At 40.2% G+C, this 9,830-nt stretch overlaps 1 pseudogene; it reads right to left on the bottom strand.

Moving 5' to 3' along the window:
- Positions 1-346: 346 nt before the first annotated feature.
- LOC148690188 (uncharacterized) lies at positions 347-1,822 on the bottom strand (annotated as a pseudogene).
- Positions 1,823-9,830: the final 8,008 nt, after the last annotated feature.

Raw genomic sequence — 9,830 nt, 5'->3', positions numbered from 1 at the left:
ATCTTTTCGGCCGACAAGGACAAAACTTGCTTCCGAGTATGTCATTCCAGTGTTCGTCTGCCCTTGGCGTGTCTTTTGGGCCGAGTTGTTGCGTTTGTTAGAAAACTTTGTATTCGCCAGGGTTTTACGCCTTTATCGTCGAACATTTGGATTGGGTGAAATAATGCGTCATAAGGATGACTGTGTGCTTTTGAAGGTAAAACTTAAGCTTTATGATTGCAACAACTATCGGCAAAGGTAGATTTTGAATTTCTGATAGCATCGATGAGAGCTTTTGAACTGTGGAATACAGGTAGTCAGGCCCCCAGCTTTTCTCGTATGATGGTAGAGCTTATTACTGCTACCGTCAAACATGTGAATCAGTCATCCTCTGCATCCAGTTTGGATAGTAGGAAGGTGATGTCGGGTACTTCTTCAAGTCCTTGAATGCGCATTGGCGTGCTTCATCCCAAAGTGCATGTTTTTCTGCCAAAGCGAAAGACTCTGCTAGAGTTAGATCTTCTTTCATGATCAATTTTTCAAATAGCAGGTGGTCTGCTGGAAGTCCTTTTTGGAAGGTTGCTTTAGCTATCGAGTCGTTGCATCTGACTGTCCATGCCTTCTATGCTTTGAACCTCTTCACATAGTCACGAAGCCACTCTTTTAGGTTCTTCTTGATGTTGAACAAATGGTCGGACTTCTTTTTGATCGAGCGATAAGATGAGTATTCTTTGGTAAAAACCAAAGAAAGTTCGTCGAAACTTCAGATAGATTGTGGTGGCAGGGTGTAGAACCAATCTTGCGCTTTACCTTGTAAAGTGGTGGCGAATATCTTGCACATAAGATCATCATTGTTTCGATAGAGGATCATTGCGCTTCGGTAATGCTTTAAGTATTTCGCTGGGTCTTCATCCCTTTTGAAAGATGTGAAATATGACATGCTGAACTCGTGTGGAGGCTCTGCCTGCTCAATCTCGTCCGTGAAGGGTGACCTATTTATGTTAGTCATGTCCCATCGTAGAGCCTTGTCGGCCACTTCGTTACGTTGGAAATCACGTGATCGCTTATTTAGGAGCCTCTTTACTTCTTCCTGAATTTGCCTTTGTTGGTGCAGCGGAGCTTTCGGCTGCCCCTAGTCTTGACCTGCTGATCTAGGCTGCTCTTCTACATGTTCGGCTCGTCTATGCCACGACAGCGGTGCATGTGGTGGATTCCTAGCAGGCAAGGGATTTTGTAGGTTGCTGGTTAAACTTGAGCTGGATTAAGTGATTACTTCTCTCCGCCCATCATGCTACCTACTCCAATGTGATGTGGAGGATGCTCCTTGCGAGCCTAGCTGCAAATGAACATTTCGCTTGTAAGGCTGCTCATGTTGATTATCGGAGTGTGGCCCCAACCATAAGTGTATGCTCATTCGTGGGCCTAGTCGAGAATGCATGCTCCTCCATGTGCTAAGACGGGAGTATACGCTATCTCGGGAGCCCAATCGGGAGTGTACTCTGCCTAAACGCTCGGTTCGTGGCTGGTTGCATGGCTGTTTGTCGGGACGCTGCTGGAGAGGTTCTTCATCTGCCCTTGTCCTTCTTCAGGATACCTTGTTTGGAACACGTTGCATCTTGGTGCGCTGCAAGAGCTGGTTCACCAAGGTCGTCTCTTGTGCTAGGGCGCTCATCAACTCTATGACTTGTCGAGACAAGTGTTGTTCACCATTTGGATTGGAAGAGCTTGGAAGGAATGTTTCTCCTTGAGCAGTGGAAGTGTGGTAGACTCCAGGCGCGAGATTTGAGCTGGGAAATGTCAAATCCACAGAAAAATATGGTGAAAATGTTCCCGGTTTGATCATCGATCCGAAAATTTGGAGTCGGGATAGTTGAACTAGTCTTGGACCGATTTAGGTTGCTTAGAAGGCCGCGATAGCAAACTGGGCTGCAGGAGCATGCTGGGCCACTAGAGTAGGCTGGGCCACGGGAGCAAGCTGGACCACGAGAGCAGACTGCTCAGCGGGAGCAGGCTAGGCCACGAGAGTAGGCTGCTCAGCGGGAGCAGGCTGGGCCACGAGAGTAGGCTGCTCGGTGGGAGCAGATTGGGCCACAAGAGCAGGCTACACAGCGGGAGCAGGCTGGGCCACGAGAGCAGGCTGCTCGATGGGATCAAGTCGGGCCACGAGAGTGGGCTATTCGGCGTGTGGCACACGTGGGTGCGAGGCTAGAGCTCGACTTGGCAACGCCTTGGGCTCGCGTTGGGCTTGGAGTGACATGGCTTATATCATGGCCGTAGTGCCATGAGCCTTGGATGGCACGGCTCGGGTCGTGGAAGTGGTGCCATGGACCTCGCCACGGGTGGCCACCGCGGTGGTTCCCGTGGTGGAACCTTGTGGTGGTGGTGCCGCTCCCCCTAGGATCACATTTAGTCTCGTGGATTGCCGCGGTCTCATTTCTTGAATATTGTAATTTTCACTCATTGAGTTTTCTAAATTTCTAGCCATCGTATTTCTCCTTTTCGTTTTATCAAAGAATATTTGCAAATAGAAAATTCTAATAATAAGAACGTATGAAAAATACAAGTGGACTAGAAAATAGAGAAAAAACCTTTTTATGCGAGAGTCTTCTACGAGTGTGAATTTCAACTCTCAATGAAAGCACCAATTTATGGATGCAAATTTCTTCCTCCTTGATCTTGGACAAAATTGCACCTACAAAACAAATAACACCTTAGGTCAAAGCCAAGCCTCATACGCCCACGATGAATTTGGGGGGGGGGGGGGGTCGGGGCTTTGGCCGAAGAACCTCTGATGCCAAAGTTAGAATTAAGAGAGAAAAGTGTTTGAAGTTTTGGATAATTTTAGCAAGAGTGAAGACCTAGGTTTTTAGAGAAAAGTGGGTCATATTTATAGGGCATGGCCGGTCCTTTTTGGAGAAAGAGTGGCCGGCCCTTTATGTGTTTTTTGGGTGTTATTTGGTGATTTAATTAGCAATTAATATATTGATTAGGAATAAATATATTAATTGGCTAATTAAAAGGAATGTTTTTTGGGAGGTTATGGAATGAAAGCTTAATTGATTAGCTAAAAGAGCTAAAAGTATATGGAATGAAATAGGTTTTGGGAATTACCTTGTAAAAGGGATTTGATGAGATGGATTTGAATTGTTACCTATTTTGAGCACTTTCGACTTTGTTGAGGGATGATTGCCCGCTGTTCGGGCGTAGGAATCCCGTTATGCCTCAAGGGTATTTTTGTCCTCTTTTGTCCAAAAATCCACGTGTCGCCTAGTGAATATTTTTGGCTCCACAATTTCGACATAACCCATTGCCGCATTCTTAGTGTTTGGTTCTCTGTCGGCATTTGATTTGGTCTAACCTCTTCGTCTCCCTCCTCCTTATATGGGAGGTCAATAAAGTTCTTAATCTCAATAGAGTTTTTATACATTTGGTGCTTTTTGGGTTTTTGGTTTTTGATTATTTTGATTGCAAGCAGTTTGAGCATTATCCTACCAAATGTGTAGAAGCATTAGAAATACTGCAGATTTTAATCAGTTAAATTTTGGGAAAAATCAAATCCTCCGCATAGAACTACAACAAAGTTCACAAAGTGTTCATTGCAAAAACAATAGAAAGTAGATCGAAAGAGTTAATTTGTTTGCAAAATCGAATGCTGATTTGTATTCGGGGATTGTGCCATGAGCAAGATGAGAAAGATGAGAGAGGGAACCAATGAGACAGAGAAGAAAGAGAGAAAGAAAAGGAAAAGATTGAGAGAAGCGGCGACCATTGATGGTACTAGAGTTCACATTGTTGATCAGTAAAAGATGTAGGGGTGTGGCTTATCAGCAATGCTAGGATGGTTTTTTTGTTAGTGGACATGAAAATTCAATTCTATCCAACATTTAACAGATCTTTAACAGAAATTTTACTTTTGGGCTAAATTTGCTAATGGTGTTGACCACAGGGGTTTAATTCCTAATTTTTTTACCACAGGGGTCATCACGCAAGTATCCTATGACCACGAGGATGATTAATCCAATTTGGCCTATTAGATAATTATCTTCCTATTCATTTTGGAAGTCCTATTCGTTTAGGATGTAACGCCCCAAAAACGGAAGATAAATATAATGGTTGGCCAAAATTTAACGATTACTCATCAAATTTATTTCGCTTACTTGATGATTGCATTTAACCTTCTTGTTAGACTGCCTACATATCCTCAAACAGGATCAAGCCATTCGTAGTTCACCATCATATTTAAACCGTTTACTAACCAGTGTTCAAGTGGCGGATATGTTCAATATTAGATTCAAACAATCGAACCACATCAAACAAATAACAAGAATGTATTCAAAATATCAAATTAACTTAAAAATGCAAAGTCGGCCCACTGGCCACGAGCCGTCGCAACCGGCGGTTTCCGGCAAATGGAAACCCAATTTTCTGATAATTCCAAAAATTACCAAATTTCACAGGATTTTAGAACACACCACGAGAAAGAAGTTTCATACCTGGGCCAAAGTCCAATTCGCCCGAGAAATATTTGAAATTTCCCTTGATTCGTTGGAAACCCTAAAATAGGCGTTCTTCGATTTGTCGAATTTTCTGCTCTGCCGTCCCAAACTTATTTAGGCTTTGTTCCTGGCCTCAAGAGGAAGCTAAAAGTGGTGGTGGACAAAGGCAACACTTTCAGAAATGGCGGATCGCTGCCATGGAACCCTCAGAGCCACCGACTCCTTTCTTTGTGAAATGGAAGTCAAACCTCATCGGGTTTGGGTGGAAATGGAAGAGGGAGGGTCATGGGGTTGGTTCCAGGTGGTGGTTTGACGATATTCACAGAAAAAAAACTGACAAAAAACATCAAAAAAATGCAAAAGGAATCGAGTCGGGTTACTCGGGTCAAGGAGGATCTAATGCTTCTCTTATCTCTCCATTCTCTCATTTTTTTTTTCCCTCCTAATTGGGCAACCCACTATCTCTTTTCCCTCCTTTCTCATCTCCTCTCTCCATCATAGCCACACACGTGGCACCCCTGATGGCTACTCCAACAAAGCTGGACCTTTCTAGTTTAATGGTTAAACGACACTTTTTGCCCTTACCTTTGCTCATTTATATCTCCTTCGTTATAACTCTGTTTGGCAAATGGTTTTTGCCTGCGCGCCTGTAGGATCGACCTCTATCCAAATATGCCAAGAAATACGGCGAAACATATAAGGATAAAATACGTCCTCATATAATTTTGTTTAGCCAACTAGGGGTATTTTTGCCTTTTTAACTTACCGAAAAAAATAAACGCCGTAAATATAAATACGTCGTAACTTCGAATATGATTACAAAATACGTAATTAACAATAAAGTCCAGGAATTTTTACATTTCCCCTCATTTGAATTTCATAAAAATAAATAACTAAAATATATATCTGGTAATACGTATTCAAACATGAAGTACATCTCCTTTCGTTTTCTATTTAAACCTGATAACTCATATATTTCATGCATTTATACCATCCATTTCCAGCCTCTTTGTGATGTTTTTGAGTTTAACTGGTTGCATTTTACCTTATTTTGTGTTAGGGTGCAATTACATGTACTTTAGAATCAATTTGAAGGCAAAAGAAGTGAAAACATGCCATTTTTGAGGTTGACCCTTATTCAAACGTCGAAATAAATTTAGTGGCATGTTTTAAAGCCTAAATAAAGAATCCAAAACGAATCTGGCTTGTTAGAAGACCAAGAGCAGAATGGGAAAAGAATTGGAATATCTAGCCTGATTTGGAGGAGCCAAATAAGGAAAACCGTTCAAAACTTTGGCTTAATGGTTGGGATCACCTTGCAATCAGGTACAACCCCATTTAGCCTATAAATACTAGGGTTTTAGATCACTTTTACACAAGCCCCCCTTGGGGTCGCCCAGAGCTCTCTCTTCTCTTTCTTTGGCCTTTCTTCCAGAAACAAAACCCTATTTCCCTTCACCATCCGTTGCTACCAAAGAAACCATGCAGCCACGCTGATCTTGAAGGATTTCAACATCATAATTGCTTCAAGGGGGTTTCTTCTATGAACTTTAATTTCACTCAAGTTGTTCTTGATATTTATATATTCTGTAATTATGTTGTGTACTTAAGTTCATAGCCGGAGATTTCAATGTAGCCTTGCAAAACTATTCTATGTTATTAAGTTAAAGTATTCGATTCATCAATCTGTTTTCATGTTTCATTCGCTGATTTTATAGTTCAATTTGTTTGTTTATCTTAATGTTTGATCACCATTATGGTTTCTTATAGATTATTTGATCAAGGTTATAGTACACATCATGCTTAATCTTGGTAGACATGTGAATGAATGAAGAAACTGCTATGCATACATCCTGCCATGTGATTTCTTTGGTTCTTGGAAGTTTTCTAGTTCTTAATGGATTCTTATTTGGTAATCTAAGTTGAACATCACAACTAGGTTGCTGATTAGGAGTACTTGATCACAACCACACATCAAATGGATGATCATAAATGAGTAAAACGAACCTTAGTTGCAGATTGGAGAGTTGAATGTGTTTTGACTTAATTTTCATGGAATTGGCTTGTAACGGTGGAATCGGTATCCCTAGTTCCATTCCCATTATTTCTGAATCGACCTATCATTTATTTTTATCTTTCGTGCATTTTTAAGTTATTTTAGTTTTCAATTGCAAAATCTAAATTTAGTTTGCATTTTCATTGTTTAGTTAGGGTTCACATAAAGCTAGTAATTTGTAGAGGTCTAATCAGTCCCTATGGTTTGACACCCTTACTTGTGCCGTTATACTATCCTTATTTTTGCACTTGAAAGGAACACACCAAAACGCAAGTAAATGTGGGGTTATTTATGGAGACATAAATCAACCACATCTAATAGGAAGTACTTGTGAACAATATGCTCAATATGACATATTTACCTTAAGGGATAGGTTATTCAGTTTCATTTTGTGGGAGTTATATTGTTGAGTTGGGAATGATTTGTGTTGATGAAATCATTGTTAATCTTATGAATTAAGTTGATATTACTTAAGTCATGAAGGTTTGTTCATTGTCGATGTAGTGTTTTAAAAACTTACTAATGACAGGTTGTGTATAAGGGATAAGTCGTTTAGTTTAGTTTTGTTAAAGTTATATTGTTAAGTTAGAAATGATTTGTGTTGATGAAATCATTGTTAATCTTGTTTTGTTGAAGTTATATTGTTGAGTTAGAAATTATTTGTGTTGATGAAGTCATTGTTAATCTTATAAATTAAGTTGATATTACTTAAGTCATGAAGGTTTGTTCACTATAGATGTAGTGTTATGAAAACTTGTTGGCAGATTGTGTTAGTGTTATACATTGTTAAATTTGGTTCTTACCAGGGTATATATTGTTCAATTTGGTTGTGTTGAACGGTTATATTGTTATATGTATGTTATATTGTTATATGTACAGGATATGACAACTCAAGCGGTTCAACTAGCAACAAAAGAGGAAGAACCGCATAAGGGAAGGGTTAACAACCTTTCTTAAGCAAGCCATGTGCTATGAGTCATGCCTCAAAAGTTTAATGACGCACAACTTGCTGGTTTTAGGGCATCATGCTTTGGACACTTAAAGAGTGTCAATAAACTAGCCCTTAGTGGCCAATTGGTGCAGGAATTGTTGCTCCATGGAGTGGCTAATCAAGGGGTGAAAGATTTAGAGGGACTCACGTATTTAATAGGCTACAAAGTGATCCGTTTCACGAATAAGGGCTTTTGCCGCATTATAGGGCTTTGTTGTGACGAACCCTATGAAATGAGGTTGAGCATTCCAATATTAAGATTTTGCCTAAGTATTTTCTTGAGAAATTTTGTTTTGTTGGAGAAAGTAGCAAAGGAAAGGTAAGAAGGGCAAAGGTAAAGTGAAGACCGTCCCTAAGAAAGGTAGCCAAAAGGTTTTTGTGACTTGTGCTGAGCTTGAAAAAGACTTTTTTAAGGATTTTAAAAAATGCGAAAATGAGGATGATGTGTTGAAAATGGGGCTTGTATACTTCGCCGAGGGTGCCTTGATATGGGCAAATAATAATGTGGCTGTGAACCTAGACTACTTCAAGAACGTAGACGACAAGGATAGGTTCAACAGTTATTCATTGGTGTGATATCGTTTGAACAACTGTAAGATAACCTTTCTTTTGATGCTTCTAAGAGAGGGAGAGGAAGGGTGGATGGTGATGTGGAAGGAGATGAGGAGGAGGAAGAGGAAGAAGGTAAGGGAAGTAAGAGGTGGCAGAGAACCAAATGAGGCTACAAGGGGTTTAGTTATGTTTTTCAGGTACTATTTGTTGCTTTGATTGAGCAGTAATAATGGTTAAATTATTGTGATTGAGTACTAATTCAATGTACATGCACATGTGGGCATACAAAATAGTTCCCTAATTGGAGAAGCCATTAGCTATTGCAAGATGATTGATCCAACGACCTTCCCAAGAATTCTCCGGTGGTCGACAACGAAAAATCAACCCATATATGAGCAGCTGCAGATGTACATAACTGAGAACCGAGAGGTATGACTTTATTTGTAAACTTTGTCAATGAACATGAACATCTGTGAATGCTGATGAATATTTGTGAAAACTGTATGTGTGAGAAATGTAATTTTGACGAGTTGTGTTAAATGGCAAGCGGTGGGGATTTGAGAGATTGTGCCGACTGAATCAGAGAGGAACAGAGGCTACTGAACATAGGGCGATGATGCTAATGTAGTGATTCTAAACACCTTTACTCCTGATACAAATGATGTCGACAAGTTGAAAGTACAAATAAAGGAGTTAAATGTGGCTTTGGTGTGTTTGGTGCATGAGAAGGATATTTCAAAGAGGAAGGTATTGAAGAAAGTGGAAGAATTGACCAAAAAGGTCAAGGAATTGGGAAGGGAAGTTAAGGTAAAATATATGGAGGGGAAGAATGAGGAGGAAGAAGAAGAACAACAACAACAAAAAGATGTGGAAAAGGAAGAGGAAAAAGATGAAGAAGAAGAGAAGATGGAAATAAAGAGGGAGAAGAAGAAGGAGAAGAAGAAGAAGAAGAAAAAAAGAAAGAAGAAGAGGGTGGTCAAAATGGGGCTAATGAAGGCAAAGGGGGGAGGTCGAGGGATTAAGAGGGAGGGAGATTATAGGAGGTGTGGAGAAGAGGGTTTAGACGAGCTTTTATGGACTGTTGAGTTGGATAGTCCCGAAGCTGTATGCGGGGAGATGGTTGGATTGATTGAATAGTGTGTCCAGAGCAATACGAAGAAGCCCAAAGTTTTAATCATGAGGTTTTTATTTTCACACCTGAGGGTGAGCATGTGGCAATGAAAAGGAATGGCTGGTACCCAAGGATGAGGTTAAAGGCTCTAGGAACAAAACCAGGAATAGGGGAAGAGGGGGCGAAGAAGAAGACGAAAGTCGTTTGCCATACGACGTTGATCTTTGGCATCACAAACTATAAAAAATTCAAGACGGTGAGCCGAAGAAGAATGTTCTACAAAGAGAAATGGTATTTAAAGAAATGGAGAGAAACTGTGTGGTTGAGGTAATCGAGTATTTCTATCAATTCAAGAAGGTGAAAGAGAATCAGAACAAGGAATTGATAATTGACGTTTTGGATACATTGGAAATTATATTGATTAAATGACTAGAACAATGAGCCTTAATGTTTGTTACATTGTTAGTCATGTTGCCCAATTAGAGAATATGATAGTTGGAGACATGGATACATCGATTTTTTAAGGCGGCTCATTGACAAGGAAGGGTGGCTGTCAACTGATGTAAAGGACTAAACTCTATTTGGTTTAGAGTTATATAAATGTGTTGGGATTACAATGGTGTCATAGTTTAATTAAAATTTATG

The sequence above is a fragment of the Pyrus communis genome, chromosome 16, assembly GCF_041283825.1.
Source record: "Pyrus communis isolate YQ-2024b chromosome 16, ASM4128382v1, whole genome shotgun sequence".
NCBI lineage: Eukaryota > Viridiplantae > Streptophyta > Magnoliopsida > Rosales > Rosaceae > Pyrus > Pyrus communis.
This window is presented reverse-complemented; position numbering and strand designations above follow the sequence as displayed.